This window comes from Salarias fasciatus, chromosome 1, assembly GCF_902148845.1.
Source record: "Salarias fasciatus chromosome 1, fSalaFa1.1, whole genome shotgun sequence".
Classification (NCBI taxonomy): Eukaryota; Metazoa; Chordata; class Actinopteri; order Blenniiformes; family Blenniidae; genus Salarias; species Salarias fasciatus.
Window position 1 is genome coordinate 15,228,607 of NC_043745.1, and position 18,842 is coordinate 15,247,448.

Here is an 18,842-nt window from a genome sequence, read left to right on the forward strand (position 1 = left end):
GAGAAACCAAAATTATAGAGGACAGGGGTCCCTTCAGGGCCAAGACTGGACAACCCTTCTGCTTCAGATGTGAGTTATCAATAAGAATATTTCTATTTGGACTCTCTGGTTGCATAAAGGGGGGCATCCAGTGAAAAACATGTGCCAAGTCAGGCATGCAGATCACATGATACTCTGTGTTGACCCCAGAAGAAAACTTCCACCCTATCCTCACTGCCCGATCATCAGTCTAAGACCTAGTGCTTCTCCTACAAGGATTTAGGAAAATCATGGCAGCCAGTGAGTGAATAGGACAAACTGCACGTCTCTAATTTCAGCCAACAACAAAACCAGACAATATCTCAATCATACAGTGATTTTTAGTCATTTGAGCTTGCAGCTGGTGTGATTAAAATCATCCAGCCCTCTTCTAGGTGTGCTGTATGGGGTCCATCATAGTGAACACACTGTTATGGTGCAGGCATACTGCCACCTAGTGGAGCTGCTAAATACCATCCAAAATACGTTTTTTAACTGTAAAATACGATTTTCTCAAAGTACATGTATACATTTTCGAAGAAAACACTGAAGAACCACACATATGTGCTTTTTATTTTTTAATGAATGATGTTTCAAGAAATGTAAAGTAAACATTTCGTGGTTATAAAAGTCGACATTATTCTCACTTCGGGCAGCTAAAGCCTCAGCTGGACGCAGGGAGGCTGCATTCAGCCGCTGTCTGGCGTTCGGTGGTTAATTCCCACAAAGTGCGAGCCCCGTTGTTCCGCTGTTACTTGTGGCGTTGAGGAGGAGCTCGGTTGTTTATTCATTCACGTCAGCCCCTCGTCCCTTCCCTTCCCTCCTTCCTGCTACACACAACGGGGACCCAGCGTTGTAACTGTTTTTTTTCCCACATTAACATTAACCACAGACACGTCGCCACCATAAACCGATTTTGGAATCAGGTGAGTTGCGCTTCCTTTTTCTTCTTCTTTTTTTTTTTCTCTCCTTCTTTCTTTCGGCTTTCAGACGTTGAACCGGGGGGGAATGTGTGGTGCCGGAGCGGTGACTTGTCCGGCCCGGCTCGGCAACGGAGGAGGAAGAGAAGGAGGGGGAGCGTTTCAACCGTAACTTAATAAATTCCTCCCGACCGAGCTCCAAAATGTTTTTGTTTTTTTTCTTCTTATTTTCGCGTCCGCGCGGCTCCGGACGGCGGCGTTCCGGTGCGTCTTTTCTTTCGCGCCGTGCCGAAAACAAACGCGCGATGTAGGTCAGCAACTACAGCCAAAATGTCGTCTTTTCTTTTTTTACTTCCACATTCTCCCGTGCCACAAACAGATGGCGTCGAGAGGAGGGGGATGGAGAGACGAGAGGGGGAGAAAGAGACGCATAAAGGGGCGACAACAGGGCCACATTAGCCCATCACTAATCTATCCACACGGCGCACAAACACACACACACACACACACACACACACACAGCCCACCCTTCATGCCAAGACACGGGAGGCCGGGACGTCTGCTGCAGGCCTGTGCTCAACAAAAGTTTGCGCTCTTAAGTTGTCGTGCATTTCTTTATTTTCCTCCAAGCCTGCATCACTAGTGAAGGAGGTTTCGAGCAGGTGAAAGGTGCGCGCGCTCCCAGTGTGGGCGATAAGGCTGCTTCCTGACCTCTCTGCTGTGTGTGATGTGCAGTGGAGGCTACATTTTTGGTCACAATCCTGCGCAGAGGGAATTTTCAGACACCGCAACGCACTGGGGAAGATGCATTGCAGCAGATAACCTGTAGCCTGGGCTGCATGCTGCTGCATGTGTATGTGTGTGTGTATGCGTGTGTGTGTGTGTGCGCGCGCGCATATAAGACAGGGCAGGCTACCACCAGTTGGCTGACTCCTCTAAGAGCTGCCAGAGATCATTGATAGGCCACGTAGGTATCCTCCACGGCACTAATGAGGGCAGAGGATCTCGTGCCGCCTTGTCAGGGGGCTGTGAAAGTCCTGGATGGCTGTCTGAGCTTGCATATGCCCCCCCTCATTTCAGACTGCCATTTTATGTAATGAAATGCATAGCCAGGGCCAGCAGTCACTCCTCTGACCCCTCTGCATACCTGCTATGCAGCCTCTAATCATGTAATGAGGACGGTGCACTGCATGCAGCAAGGCAGCAGCATACTGTGCATACCAGTTGGCAGCCCCCAGGCCCCACAGATGCACTACAGTGCAGTTCAGTATCTGTGCACTGGCGCTAATCAAAAATACATCCCTTCCTATGCCGTCTGTGGGTCATTTGATTGAGAGTCGTGTCAGTGGATGTATTAAAATGGCCCAGCAGCATTAGCTGAGGTGTTTCTGCCATATAGGTGAGCCTGAAGTGAAGTGAAGTGATACTTTGACAGGTTTGTGTGAGTGCCATAAGGAATCCAGGGTGTCAGATACTACTGAACATCACATCTTAACATCTTGGTCATGAGAGCCCATTGCATTTTGTTTTCATCTGAGAATTTTGCTTCTTCTTTTTTTGGCTTCCCATTCTTGTCCTATGAGTGTTTGAGTGATATTGGTCTGGTGTTTGCTTTCAAAGACTGCATCTATTGGCTTTTTCTTTACTTTATTTTTACCCTCTTCTGGACTGTCGAGCAGCTCTAGTGGAGGACCAGTCAAGGCTCCATCGATTGCAGCGCTCTGCTGCCCTGGATGCAGGTCTGAGGCACTTTGGCTGCTTCTGTTTGATGATAACCTCGCCTGTCTATGCTTGCTGGAGGGCTTCTCGGACAAATATTAATTTTTCTACACGACGCTCGTCTCTCAGCTCAGGGCCGTATTTGTTGTCTGTTGTGTTAACCTTGTGTTAATTGTGTTTCATCTGCACTGCCTGGTTATTTTTGCAGATCAGGAGCAGTTATTGATACGCTGCAGTGTGCATCAGAATTTGGCACTAGCTGCTTTGCGTGTGATGAACAAGGATTGCTTTATAATGATGGCATATTTCATTCCCTTAACTTGATTTAATAAGTGTGTGGGAATAGATTAAAGATTGATAAAAAGCACTAACAAGTTGGCAACAAGGCTCATGCTCTTTCTGCAGAAATTATGCCTTCAAGTTTAAACTCCATATTTCTTTACATCCTTGGCCACTTGCAGTAACACAGTGATAAATGAATCCCCTCATGTTTGGATCAATAATGTGTTATTACAGTGCTGCTGCTGCTACACAATCTGTATGCTACTCAGGGGATCATAAGCCATTTGTTCATGGATCATCAGCGACAGGGTGACTGTGTTGAATGAAAACCAGCAGAAAGCCTGTCTACGACGTTCCGTGTGAAAAGGGACCAATCATCTTACCAGCAAAATTAGACACATCCCATGTTAATGAAGATAAATGAGAATTAGGCTTTCTCGGTTCTCTCCATCTGCTCTTTATCGGGATGTGGGAATATAGCTGTGGTAAAAGGTTTAGAATAGCTGATGATGGTGTCAGCACATTGCAGCTCGGCTGTGCTGCAGGCAGGGTTAAAAAAAAAAAAAAGAAAAAAGAGGCTGATGTTTCTCCTAGCACAAAGGCCTAATGTTCCGGGCCTGTTGGTTACAGCCACGCTGGGCGGCCGCCGGTTTGTTTGTATGTGCTGTTTGACTGCACTGTGTAGGCACAATAGTCAGACCTTCTGGAAACTGAAAAAAGTTGAATTGTTAAAAATAAAAGCAAATGTAGCTGAACTGGGTGCCTGCAGGGAGCTGACTGTTTCCGTGTGTGGCTTCATTAATTAATGCACTGTTTTGAATTGCGTAACATTTTCTGTTGCAGTTTTGGCTCACTCCTGCTTTAATGCATTTATGTCTCAATACCAAACTGCCACTGCAATAAACTGACTGCTGTAAACATGTGGATGAGTGTGAGTGAGAACCAGAACAAAGACAGTCATGTCAACTGTTATCACCAGAAACCCTGCTGCACAGTCAAATTATCTATGAGGAGCAGATATGTGCTGGTTTTTAGAGGCAGTGAGAGAAGTGTGGTCTGGATTTCACTCTGAAGTCATCTGTGCCAAGGATTTCTTTTCTTGTTTTTTGTGGCATGGCTCAAGGGCATTGGCATTGCTTTTAGTTGGCCCGGCTACAAATATCTTAACAATGATCATGCGGATTGCAATGAAACGTTAAATGGCTGGCACTATGTAAAGACGGATGATGCTACAGCGACCAAAAATGAAGCTGGTATCTTGATTGCCTCTTGTTGACTGATTTCCACATGATCCATTCAACAACATTCACTTCCATTATTGTTTATATCTGCTGCTTTTAGTTTTTGTCATGCTAAATCTTTGCAGTCTTGTTGCAAACGAGTACACCAGTTTAGAAATGTAGCACCAGTTATGTGGGATATTTAGGCTTTTTTTCTTCATTGAGATAAGGCAGATACATCTTAAGCATCCTTTTCTGATTTGTTTGCTCTAAACTTCTCTGGCAGTGGGAGAAAACTGCAGCACGCACAAGGAGAACATATAGACCCCACACAGAAAGGGCCCTGGACTCGAATGCTAATACTGTCGTTTTACGCTGATGTATTGGCTGTACTCTGGAAATCCACAAAAATGCCAACAGAGAAAAAGTGCCTGGTGCTACTTTTTTTGTGTTCCAGATAAAGCAGCTCTGTACTGAAAGGTGACGAAGACACATTGCAGACACTGATTGGTTCAGCGCATGGATACGTGTCATTACAACAGTAGCTGGACTAAACATCAGCAGTGTAAATTCGCCACCTGGCATTTGTAAACAGCTAGGTGTTTGTTGCAGTCATCTTCTTTGCTGCTTCTTCTTTTTAAATGGCAGTGGAAAAGTGCACGCTGTGGTGCTTTGAGGAGGTACAAGCCTTCCTCGTGTTGCTTGTCGACAAGCAGATTCAGAGAGAGCTGGACAGTTCCACTCGCAAGTGAGTTTACCAGCAACTCTCAGAAAAACTAGATGTTCACCGCTGCTGTCGGACTTCTGTGCAGAGCAGTGATAAGGTAAAAAAATAAAACAAAACTTAAGAGAAACTGCCACTCAATTAAGGACCAGAAGAGCAGGAGTGTTTGGGTTTAGAGGTGCTGAAAATGACATCCTGGCAATTTTACTTTTTTTGCGGTGGAAACATTCCCTCCAAAAATGTATAGACTCCTAAAAGCGAGTCAAGTATGCCGATACCGTCAGTGGAAATTCGGCATGTGAGTGTAGAGTACAGTCCACTACAACACCATGCTTTTGAGACTTATTTGTCAACTCACACTATATGGGAAGATCTCTATTTGGTGTCTTAATTTATGACCCAGAAACTGCAGGAAGGCTTCAGCTGTGTTTTGCATTTGGGACTAATGAATAATGCTAAAAGCTAAAACACCAAGCTAAGCTCTTGCACATTGCACCTGATAAACATCAGTACGTCGGCATTGTGAGGATGTCAGCATGTTAGCTCTGCCTGAAGCTGCTCAGACCCGCAAGCAAAGCTGCAGCGCTTCTGATTTCCCTTTCTGAAACCCGACATCAGATGCAAGGACATTATTTCTTGTCTGCTGATTAATAATAATATCAAATCACAATTTTCACTGCAGAATTTGTTTTTCTGAGGCTTTAGCCTTCTTCCTGGCGTGTACTCGGGGGGGGGGGGGGGGAGTTTTTAATAGACAGCTTCAGTATGTAATGCTTATTAGGTGCGAGTCATGCCTGTCAGTTTTGGTCTCGCTGCTGGTCTGGCTAAATGCTGTCCTTGCCAGCTTTTGCTGTGTGAAGTTGCTGCTAGTTGTCTGGTGAGTCGGTTGGGCCTGTCACTGTGTACCCCAATCCTGCCAAATTCTCTGCGTGAAAAAGATTACCAGTGTTGAACTGCTATTGCTGCAGTTTTAACAGAGCGTGCTATTATACAGTCTGCTAATTATCTCATGGCTGAAATGGTTTGTCTCTTGTGGAGATAGAGACCTGCTCATGTAGCCGGTCCTGATCAGACCGTCAGTCCACCTGGGTGGAAAGTGTTGAGAGCAGAATCTGTGCGACTGAATTCTGTGTCGGCCTTCAGGTCTCTGCCAGCCTCTCCTCAGTTAGCTAACTACCACGTTCCAGCATAATGCGGAGCAGTGGCCTAGTTCATGCCCTCTTCAATGTAATTTTAGACGTGTGCACGTCTGTGTGTGTGAGTGTGTGCGCATTGTGTCTGTGTCTATGTGCATGCTGTCTCTCTTTTCTCACCGCCTCTCTTTCCCTCGCCGTCCTCTCGCACCACCCCGGTGTCTCTCACTCCCTCAGTGTTGGCGCCTCAGCCACGACACTGTGCAACGCTCAGGTCAGGAAGTTCTATGATAGGTATCCCAGTACTTTCACAGTTACGCATGCATTTTTAGCTTGGAATCACCTCCTTGGATGGATGTTGGTAGCCTCAAAGGATTTGCAGAAAATACCGCCATTTTACAGTGTTTGGGTTGACTGACACGTTGTGGTGTTTGGCTGCTTGTGCTGAGAACCGGCTCACATCAGAAGTGTGAATGAGTGGAAAGTTCACAAAGTTAGACGTGCTTTACAGATTTGAGAAAACCTGGGGGGTTATGGCTTAAGTTTTACTCAAGGATTATCAAGATCAAGCCCTTTTGGGAAATAATAGGACTATACATGAATATAAATGTAGCTGTTTCACTGTCATCTATCATCACAACTCGTCTCAGTGGACACTGTTATGGAGCAGTGCTGATGTGTTCGGTCCAATTCAGAGAACTTTATTTATCCCCGAGGAGCAATTTCCAGATGAAGGCATTGTAAAATGACAGACAAATGGGACGTTTAGGACTGTATGACATGTAATAATAAAATGCATAGCAATAGAAGAGTGTTGGACCTGCCACTGTTTGTGTGCGTTTATGCTTAACACGTCAATTGTGCAATATTTCAGCCGATATTTGAATATTATTAAAGACAGGGATGCGACAATGACTTGTTAGAAAACTAAACTGAGATAAATACATTTCATTTCTCACTCAGTGAATTTGTAGAATTTCCCATTGCAGCGCTCCCATCTCCCACAGCTTTATGTGAGCTGTGGAAGTGAACTGCTATGAACAGTTCTGGTTTTAGGTGGAGTCACTGTTTTTGTTGTGGGGCACAACTTATGGCTCAGACACATTTACAGAATTAGCTATGAGTAATTTCTTGTTCAGACTACCTTCAATTAGTTACTCGGTGCATTCATAGATTTCAAAACTGAAACAAGGATCCTCTTTGCAAATTAGATTCCTCCATAAATGTAATTTTATGAACACGATGTTGGTGTGTTCAGACTCGACTAAGCTACGAATCAGGGAATGAGTATTAATTTCAAAGCGAAAGTGGCAGTCGGATGCTAAAGAGGAACCTCTCCTACTGCTCTTTGGGGCGTCTCACAGATGAACAGCTTCATGTCGAATGGGGCATTCAGATTCACCAAAATAAAAAGCCCCAGATGTTGATTGTATGTCATACTGTGAGTATTTTCAGTGGCTTCGGATGTTTGGATTTTTCCTTGCTGCATTGTAACTTCAGGGAAGCGTCTCACATTCGGTGCCATGATGGTGACCCCAACGGGGTCACTGAGACAGGTCTGTCTGCAGCATCAGGAGGAGCAAGCAGATCCACAGCAGCTGTTATTTGACCTGGTGTTTTTCTACAGAGACAAAAGAAACAGATCGCAAAAGTGTGTTAAGATTGTCAAGACCAGCAGATGACCCTGGAAAGATGGCTGTTTCAAATCTCAGAAATATTGATCTGATGGTTTTTGTGTTTGCTTCACTCTGCGAATGTACAGCTAAATTGTAAATTGACTTTACTCTGTGTTTATCAGCTCTTCTGTTTCCATTCATCCATTTTCTATACACCTTCATCCAAGTTAGGCTTGCTGGGGTCTGGAGCTCAGCCCAGCTGAGAATGGGCTGAAGCGAGGCACACTCTGCACAGTGTCATTCCTACTAACTGTAATTGAAAGACACTTGGTGAACACAGTGACCTACTTCACTTAGGGAGGGGTAAATTATTTTTTTCAGTTTTAGAATTCACATTTGAAAAAGTGTTCCTTCAGGATGTCACTAAATTTCTGATTTTCAAATAGGTGTGGTTTTTTTGTGTGTATATTGTACCTGTGTTGGTTTTCTGTTGATCTTCCTCAAATAATCTTGAAACATGCCTTTTAGCTTGGGTGATTCTAAATCCATCATAAGTGTGTGTGAGTATTTGTGGGAATGGACTGTGGTGGGTGTTTAACCCACTGCCAGCTGGAAAACAGTCCAGCCCAGCCTAACTCGGATAAAATCATCATAAAGCTTAATGGAATAGTTTCAAATACTAAAACAAATAAAATCAATAAAACATGATTCCCTTTTCCATCCTTTTAAGTTTTTGCATTGGTTGACGTGAAATTGTGAAATAAAAGCAGCGTACTGATGATGACGATGACTGGATGCAAAAAGATAAGAAGGGAGTGATAAAAGTGGGAAAAATCAGAGAGAGGGGAAAAAAGGAGAGTATCCATGGAAACATGAGGAAAGAGAGATCAGAAAGAGGAGGAGAAGAGATTGATGTAGTTTGAAACTGCTACAGCTACAAGGTGCTGGAACAAAATGGAAGGCCCACAGCAGCATTAAACAGAGACGCAGAGCTGACGCTTATCTGGACTGAATACGTTTTCTTTCTTCATAATTTCACTGAAAGTGATTCTGTTTGATGCCTTAAGTACTTGATGTTTTATTGTAATGCTGTGAAGGAATTTGAAGCATAAGATAATGATATATGGAATCGTAATTGATATAAACATTAAAACAATGCTGGAATCATCCGTCTAGGTTGAGTTGAACAGGGTTGTGAATATTAACGTTGTCACTGTTTCATGTTTATGTTCAAGCAGAGAAAGAGATCAGAAGTTACCAGGAGCAGGTAAAACACCATGCGCTCGGGGAATTTATTCCAAATGAAGAGCTCCTCATACATAAATACATTAAACTGTATTCTCACCTTGAGTGGTGGAAGTAGGTTACCTTAAAGTTGCGCTATACAGCTGCTGTAAGCTGTGATGACACATTTTATTATAGATCAGAACTGAAGGAAAATCAGGCACAACTAACTCCCGGTTTTCTCGTGTATGCTATTGTTGAATCCAGGGAACTATGAGGGAATGAGTGAGAGCTTTATAAATCACTGCACTACAGGTCAGTGCAGTTTGACCCAATGCCGGCGGTGCAACAGCCTCACTCCTCCCGACTTCGATTCTGAGGTTTGAAACAGATGCAAATTGGCTGTTTCTGTGCCCCGGCTGCAGATGCGACTGGGGTTATTGGCTGCATCTCTGCGTTTTCCTGTGATACCACTCATTAGTATGAGGATGTGTGACTTGCTTGCAGAGGCTTAGAGTCTGACAAGTTTGTGAGGTCAAATATTTAGAGACACTCTGTTTTCAAGATTTTTTTTTTTTTTTTTTTTTTTTTATTCAGAGCAGCTTGAGTACAAGTGTGGAAAATAGCAAGAAAATGAACAGCGTGGGGTCTGAAGTCAGGCTTACGCTGTACACGGTTTTTGAGTTATTGCCGTAACCTTCAACTCGCAGTCTACGGATAAACTGTCTCCAGTATGAAGCTGAAGTGAGCAGTTACAGATGTACTCACAGTGAACCGCCTGGCTGACAAGCCACGACCTGGCAGCACACACTGTGCGTGTGAAACGGCGTGCCCTTATGATGTACCCGAGAGCTGTTTGCCAACCAATAAAAGAGATTGGTGTGGCTCCTTGGTGCCATCCTGTGTGCAGAAATATGCATAAAAAAACAAAGAAAATCACAGGTTTTGATATGAAAAGAAGAAATCAAATATTAATCTTTATTTTCCTTTTCTTTCTTTTGCTGTCCATTGACAAATCCAGGAAGTAATATTACACAGGCTCAATATTTTGGGTAATCCAGTTGTGGCATCGCTTGTTTGAGAGCAAAGTGACACCTAACAGAAAACATCAAGCTTGGCAGAAATGCTCCTGAGGCACCTGGGAACAATCCTCACTCTCACAGCGCCACTGACAACACCTCACCAAGCGCAAGTCATTACGTCTCACAACTAAATTGAGCCAAAATAGGTTCAGAACCACATCAAGCGCATCTGGCCTTGGTTAGGAGTTGGGGTGAACACATTCCTGCAGACCAGGGGTGTCAGGCTCATTTTTGTTCAGGTTCCACATTTTCAGTGGGCTGCATTCATAAAATGACAGCATGACGCTTTAACAAATACAACTCAAATTATATCCTGTTGTTTTCATGCACAAATGCATATATATGAAAAAGCCTGTGTTTGTTTAAATTCCCTCTGCTTGTGCAGCATGGTTTTGATTCTGATGCTGCTTTGCCAGGAAGAAAGCAGCAGCTAGATTTCACAGCTGTATCACTGATGCCTTCCTGAAGTCTCAGCGTGGTGTTATGTCTGTAGCTGACTGAAACTGTGTGACCCCAGTGAATAAATTAGAAAACACTGTTACTGCTATTGAAAAATATTATTTTTTAACTTCCACACTTTGAAATGATCCAACTTGCTTCTAAGAATTATTGTGGACCCCCCCCCCCCCCCCCCCCCCAGCATTAACAACTACTAATAATGGCTAATAACGTATTCTTGTCAATAATGTAATAATGTTGGCCTTTTTCAGTGTAGTACATTGCATAATGCAATAACTTGCCAATAGTGTAACAGGATTTTTGATCCATCATATAACATTTTGCAAATAATGTGATAAGGTATTGCATTATTGAAGTGGCATTAAAAAGGGTGTAATAACTTTAGCCAGTAATGTAATGATAGGTAAATAGAACTGTACTGTTTTGAAATAAAAGCTTTTTGCAGTGCAGTTTTTCTAGTCCAGTCTAGAAGGCTGACTATCCTGCACGTTTTCCAACTTTCTCTTTTATTAAATGCACCTGAATTCAGTGATTTTGTCAAAGTCTCTAACAAGCCTGTTAACAAGTCACTGATTTGAATTGGGTGTGTTGGAGGTGATGAATATCTAAAGCATGTAAGACAGCGGTGACGTCTCATCTGGTGAAAAAACCAAAAACACAAGATTCCAACGTATCATGTTGCTTTTTACCCAGATCAACCATGATGACTGGAGTTATGTCGCGGAATATACATCACAGTAGCTGAACAGCATAAAGTTTTTATTATACATTATTGGTTTTAGCTTTATGTCTTTGTGAGCACAAAAGAAGTAAATGCAAAGTTCTTTCATTTATTTTATTTTATTTATTTATTTTTTTAACTTTGGTGCAGACCAGGGATCTGCACCAGAAATTTCAACACTTACTCATTGTCAAAGCTCTCAGGGACTCTTGTATGTAAACCATTGTTCTTTTTTTTTTCCTCTGCCATTTCCCAGATTCTTGTCTTTGCATCCCTTGTTCTCAAAAACAGATCATACCCAGGGATTGTGGTATTTGTTACATTATTGTAATTTCAGCTGCTGTACAATCCTGCTATACCATTATGTAAAGGTTCAAAGTGTATAACTTTTAATTAAAAGGGATTTTACACTCCTAATAGTTATACAGTCATATATAACAGTCATAATTATTGTTGTAGTTCACTTTCATTCAGTGAAATCAGAATAAAAACACACCTGAGACCTCTTCTAGTAAATAATATTGCCAGATGAGTTCACACACTTTAATTGAACAAAATATAAGATTACAATATAAATTCATAATGGTTAATTAAAGCTAGAGTTGGCGATCTGAAGGAGATGCATTTTTTTAAATACTGGTTAAAATGATCTTTATGACCCGATGGGAAGCAATTCATAGCGTGTTCTTAAAGTAGTTTGCAAAATATCCGCTATCGACAGCAGGAGTAAAACAGGAAAAACAGTAACCAATAGTCTTGCTGGGACACCTTGGTTGTAAACCAATCAAATCCCTTCGCCGTTCGACCTGCCCCCTGCGCGTACATGTCAATGGCGTGCACTGACCCTGGTTCAGTGCGCACATAGAAGAACGGAGCGTCGTTGCAGAATGGCAAGTAGAATGTTTAGGGGTTTACTTACCGTTGAGTGCGCCATAACTTGGCGTAGTGCAAATAAAGAAAAACGAAGAAACGAAGCGCTGAGGACAGGTTACGCCAGGAACGCACTGGACGCGGAAGCGCCGCGAACGCCTCCGCGCAGGCGCTTTGCTGTTCGTATTGGAAGCGTATCTGCTGCCTGCGCTCTCCGTGCTGGTCACACATCGACTGTACTGGATCCGTCTGCCCTAGGTTTTCACATTTAAAGAGCATTTTAAACATGGGTGAAGCGCTCTCGGTGCTCGCGGCTAGCGTGAAAAATAAAACGGAGCGGGCGCGCTGTAGAGCGTGAGCCACGGCGTGCGCGGCGCTCCCCTGCGCGTTGGGTGCGGGCAGTCAGATAGGTTAACCTGGGAGGCGATCAGAAACTCCGTGAGCGACGCTTCCGCATCCAGTGCGTTCCCCCCGGAACAGCGGTGCTCGTGGATGTAAGCGGGTGTGTCCCACTGGAGGAGCTCCTGTTGGGAGCTCCTCCAGTGGGGTGGGAGCTGGGCGGAGCTAGGCGGAGCCTTGGGGAGATGCTACATTTGTGCTACATGCTAGTTTTCCCAAGATCGCCAACCCTAGCTTTAGCTCTTGATGGTTTTAGGGCCCAGATCAAGATAGAAGATTGAAACTTGATATTGACCTCAGTTGTTCTTATTCAAAACTTTAAAATGTGAATTGATCCAGTCTTAGATCTTTTTAACTTTAAGAAAGGCGGCAGAGCGAGATAATTATAGAGTCTGTCACACATTTAATATACTTGAGTCTTCACCTTTAATTTTGAGATGGAAAAAGGGGCTTATAATACACAGGTGTTGTGTGCTTTCATGCAAGATTTTTTTCCTTCACTCTTTAAATAATGATGGTAGTTCCAGTTAAATGAACCTTGGTGTGTTCCTGTAGTTTATTTTTGGAAGTGTGACTGTGTACCTTTACCCCATCGCCCACGAAACCAGCAAATATTTCATTTTTGATCTATTTTATGATAAAATATCTCACCAGCTTGTGAATGGATGGCCAGGGTTCCAATCCCAATAGAGAGCTACGTCAGGAAGTGGTTCCACCATAAATGTTATTCTGTCCTAAACGTGCAGATCTCAACCTGCTGGTACGACCTTGCAGGGAAATAGCAGTCATCATATTTATATGTACCTCCAAACTGTAAATAAAGGCCGGTGAGGGTGTGAAAAATGGGACCTTGGTGACATGACATGGCGCTTCTCACACCAGAGCTGTGTCCTGAGGCTCCAACACAGCTGATTGAAGTAAATATTTCATTATGAGGCCTCTGATGCTGACCCATTTTCAATGAGAGGAGAGAAACTCTAACATGAAGAGTTAGGAACATGGTAACATGAGGTCAAGGGTCACCAGCCAGGTAACTAACGTCTGTACTAATGCTGATATGGAGCCAGTGGACAGAATTAGAGCATCACTGTATTGTTTTTTTTTATTTTTGTTTTTTTTTCATGCATCACTAAGCTGAATAAGATATCTCAAAGTACAAAACTAAACCTGCCACTGCCCTCTGCTGAACACAGTCAGTACTGTCAGAACTGAGACACATGCCTGGAGAAACTACACATGATGCATCCAGGATATGTTCAGCTTAAATGAGATCAGTGTCTTCTTCTGTCTTTGTATTTGTTGTCCCCTTTAGAAATCACTGAAAAAAATACCATTTAAAAATGCAAAGTTCAAGTCAGATTTGCTTCTACACTAACTGTTACAAGGGACTGTTTTTTTTTAACCTTTTGTGAATTCTGCTTATTTTTGCTGGCTGAATTGTTTGGTCATTTTGCAGGAAACTTTCTGTCTAACCACTGAGGGAGCTATATATTTTCAAGGTGCTGTACCTGTGAAGTATAGTTATTAATGATAACTGCAATTGTGCCAATTGACTTATCTGATCTGAATAATTGAGGGGCGGGGGGCTCTAAAGTTGAACCTCACAGCTTGGAACCAGGGGCAGCGTCATGTCAGACTTTGAGACCCTCTCCTGTGTAACACACCAGTGCCAGCATGATAACACACAGTCAGGTCAGCTGCGAGCGGAGAATGCAGGTGGAGGCTGCGCGGCGCGGCCTGCAGACTGTGTACCTGTGTGGAGCTGCGCGACGCCCACAGTGTGTTGTAGTGCTGATTATGCCTGATGGGAGCATATTGTTGTTTTTTCTGTGTGAGAGGGAGACAGAGAGGACTTGTGGAAACCAACAATGTCATGCTTCTCTTTCTTCTCTCTGCTGCGGCCATGTTTGTGGAGCCACAAAATAGAGTGAGATAGGTTCAGTGCTCTCTTTCTCCCTCACTTGCTCTCCCTTTTTTTCTACCTCTTTCTGTTTTTCTCTCTGTAGCTCTCTTCCCCTCCCCCTCTTTCTGTTCCTCTTTCCTCCTCTCTCTCTTTCATTCTCCCTCCCTCCCTCCGTCTCTCTTTTTTCTCTCTCGCTCTGGGTTTCCATCATGCTTTACCCCTCCCTCTCCTCTTTGCACCCCCCCACTCTCTTGGTCGGTCTCTCTCTCTCTCCCCCTCTCTCTCTCTCTCTCTCTCTCTCTCTCTCTCTCTCTCTCTCTATCTCCCTCTCTCACGTTGCACACTGCCCCTCCCGTCCTCTCTCTTTCTTGCTCTCACGTTGCTCCCTGCCCCATCTCTCCCTCTCTCCCTCCCTCCCTCCCTCCCCCCCCCTCTCTCTCTCTCTCCACTCTCTCTCTTCCTCAGTCTCTCTCTCTCTCTCTCTCTCTCTCTACATCCTCCCATCCCCCACTGCTGCCTCTCATTTTCTCTCCCTCTGTCTCTCCTTCTCTCACTCCACCATTTCACTCCCTCCCTCCCTCCCTCTGTCTCTCTCTCACTCACACACCGACTCCCCCTCCCATCCCTGTTCTCTTTATCTCCTCCCCCTCCCCCTTCAATCCCTCTTTCATTCCATGCAATCATCTGTTCTCTCTCTTTCTCTCTCCCTCCGTCTCTCTCTCTTTCTGCTTCCTCTATTACGCCCCCATTTTGTCCTCTACCATTTCCCTCTCTCTCTCTCTCTCTCTCTCTCTCCTCCATGTTCTCTCTATCTCGTTGTTTACTGCACTTCTCTTTGACATTTATGTTATAACTTTATTTTTTTAAAAAGGGTTCTCTGTCACACAGGAAAAACAAACCGTTTAGAGGTTGCAGCATGCATTTCTAAAATAAAAGCTGCATGTACAACTCAAAGTTTTGCTCCCAATCAGAGCCTGTTGGCTCTCGGTCGAGCCCATCCATCTCTGCTGTCACCGGCTGTGGGTTTATGTTGTTCACGTTAGCCCAGAGGAGGCTGCTTGCCTCCCTAACAATGAGGAGCAAGGCTAAGTGTTTTGTGCCAAAACCTGGTGGTTGCTTTCACTCGCTTACATTCAACAAGTGGCCAACTCGCCGGGCGACAAAGCAACCACAAATGACAGTCGTCTTCCTCAAGGGTAATGTAAACCAGATGAACCAGGTACCTGCCTCACATCTGCGATTCACCCATCGGACGGCCTCAGAAATCCTACCAGCTCCTCCCGCCTGGCCAGCAGGAAGCTGCAGCGTGTACTGGCATTAAAAACAAAGTGTTGTTGCTGGTTGTATAGTTTAGATTTTTAATGTTGCAGAATGGTAGGAGCTATAGAAGAAAATAATTGGCAAAGTATCAAGTTTTTTTGATTGAAAGGTCAGTGTGCAGGATTGTGTACGAACCTTAATGGTGCATTTCAGCTGAAAGCATCCAAATCCAAGCAGGTGGAAGCAAAACAGCTTGGCCCTGAGAGTGTATGACCTTAAAATGCACAATTATGAATAAGGTTGGGGTGGCTGTAGTTCAGTGGAGAGAGCAGTCATCCCACAATTAGGAGGCTGTGAGTTCAATTCCTTCCCCCCCCTGTCTGCATGTCGAAGTGTCCTTGGGCAAGACACTGAACCCTGAATTTCCCCCAGTGGATGGACTGAGTGCCTTGCATGGCAGCCGCCTCTACTGGTGTATGAATGTGTGTGTGTTTTGGACAAAAGCGTCTGCTAAATAGAATTATAGGTTCTTCTGTTTGTTGTGTTTTTTTGGTATTTCTTTTTCATGAAGTATGTGATTCACTTATTCTACCTTATTGCCCCATTTTTTCCTCTTTTTTTTGAGAATAATCATCTTGCGATTTAATTAATCCAAAAGGTACCTAATGGAATGTTTACAAGTGTGCATCTCCTAAAGCTTGGAGATGTGTGTGGGTTTTATGAAACATTCAAGTGAGATAATATCTACATAGAAATCCTATGTTTTCCCACAGAGCCCACTGTTGTCATGTCAGCATTTTCCCCCAAAAAATCAGTGCCAACATTGGTTCTGTCATTTCTTGGGAAGGGTTGTCAAGCAGACTGACAGTTTCTTGTTTGAAATCTACAATTTAGTTGAACGATTACACAATTCACTATTTTGTGCGTTGACTAATTAATACATCCTTTCAGCTCTCTGACTTAAACACTGGTATGGTGAGATAGACTGTGCAAAAACGTATCGGTTTAGATCCAGTGGTAGCGTAACAGCTTCTGCGGTCTTGCCTGTAGATGAGGAATGGAGCTTACATGCTCAGCAGCATGAATGGTTATGGCCAAGCTACCCTTCAGTGGCTCTCAGTGACGGACTGCAGGTCAAGGACAGCCAGCTTCATCCATGCTGTGTCCGGTTCTACTCAACGTTTGTCTCTTATCTGGGTATCTGTGGATCGATCTCCTGTGCAGGAATGGCAGACAGCAGTTTCACACCTGGCATTAGGATGTAATTAAAAAAAAAAAAAATCCACATTTTTTCAGATTTCCCTCTCTAGTTGAAATTTCTTTCTTTCTTTTTTTTTCTTAGTTTTTTTGGTTAGCATGCATAGACACATTTATGCATGGATTTCTGTAAAAGTCGTTTCTGTGATACAATCAGTAAGAACAGCTGTGAAAATAATACTCAATTTGACGTATCACGATGTTTAAAGTCATGAATGGTCTTGTGTCTCGGAATCTAAAACAATATCAGATTGTAGAAAGGATCATGTGCTGCTTTGCATGCTGGGCTTTCGTTGGCCTATTTATGGAAAGTTTAGCTTCATAAACCAAATCCATAATCAGTCCACTAACACTCCTGCAGAACACAAGACCTCCAGTAAAGTTGTAGCATTTCATGTCCATCTGTCATCACTGAGCATTTTATCTTTTCAGCTGACCTAAAGAAAAAGTAAAAGAAGCCTGTTGTGTAATAATTTCTGAATTGCTTCTCAAGCACTAATTTACAAAATGTCAGAAATGTGCAAATTGAAAACCGTAGCTACTTTTTTCCCCAAGTTTCCAAGGTGACATCTCTTCAGAAACATAATTTCAGTCCCAAACTCCAAAATACTCAGTTTACAACAGCAGAAAATTAAAAATCGAGAGGCATAAATGCTGCAGGTTCACTTTTGAGATTAGTTTTCTGTTGAGTGACTTATCAGGAAAACTAATCATGGTTTTAGCTAGAAATGAGCAAAATTCCTTCAAGTTAATTGAACCTAAAGTCAATGCATTTTTACTCTGTTTCACACACTAATCTTACACATTGAAATGACAACAGACATTACGTTTCACCTCTGGATAATTTCCCTCCATGTAAAGCTCTTTCAGCTGCACTTGGTTAAATAATTTGAATAATACCCCTTGAAAACTGAGATTCCACGAGGCTTAAATCGCACTGACTTGTTCCAACAGGGTGAGCCTGAGTTTTCAGCCATGTTTTGGACCAGCCTGTTTAGTTTGGTCAGATAAGCACCGATTTCTTCTTTTCTTTTTCTAACCAGATGTCAGATGAGGGTGTGTGGTGGTTTTGTCACAATTGTCACACGTTGCCCATATGAGCTTTTGTGAATGCAGGAATTTGAAGTGTGTGGTGAAGGAGAGATCACATTGATAGCATGTCCACTATCTGATTTCTCTCAGTTATTTATCTCCTTCAAGTTGTAACATAGCTCTTCAGGCCTGAAACCATTTAATATAAAGTGAATTCACTGATTTGGTTTGAATTCACGGGAATTGGACATTGAACACGTAATCCTGGTCAGTGTGTTGAAAGCAGCACCAGACTGTTGCTGCTGGATCTGTGATACAGTGGAGGATGTTCGATTGATCACGGGAGAAGATGGCTTCCTCAGGAAAATTAATGTGTGTATAAACTCAATAATGCACACCAGTGTGGACCGTTACCTTTTATGGTTGGCAACTTCAGCTGTTCCACACGGTGTTTGTAGCTCCTGTTAATTGTAAATAGGTTTGAAGCAGCATATCGTGAATATAACTGACTCACACAAAAAATATTAACTTCAAGTCAGAGAATCAGCCACAACAAGCTTTTTTCAGACTAATAACTTTCACTTTATTTAAACGACACAGTCAATTGATGCAATAATCAAAACACATATTGATGACGGATTCGATCATCAAAACAAGTGTTTTCCACAGACTGCATTCAGCACACTTTGGAGTTTGTATGACTGCTGTCTACTTTATCATTTCCCCCAAATGTACGGCTCTTGAGTTGCCAGTTTCATTGCTGACAGGATATGCGTGACCTTTGTGGACTCTGAGGCCGCCGTTAGCTCCGTCGCGCGGCTCTGCGGCGATCTGATGTCGTCGTGCATACTTTATTTTGCTGGAGGCGCTGTGGTCATGAGGTGAGGTGAAAATAGATGAAAGTTCTTCACACGCGAACCTGTTTTTCCCGTGATGTCAATCAGGAGCTCAATTTGTGTGGATTGAGGCAAAGTGAGCGACTGATTTATGGGACAGTTTGATG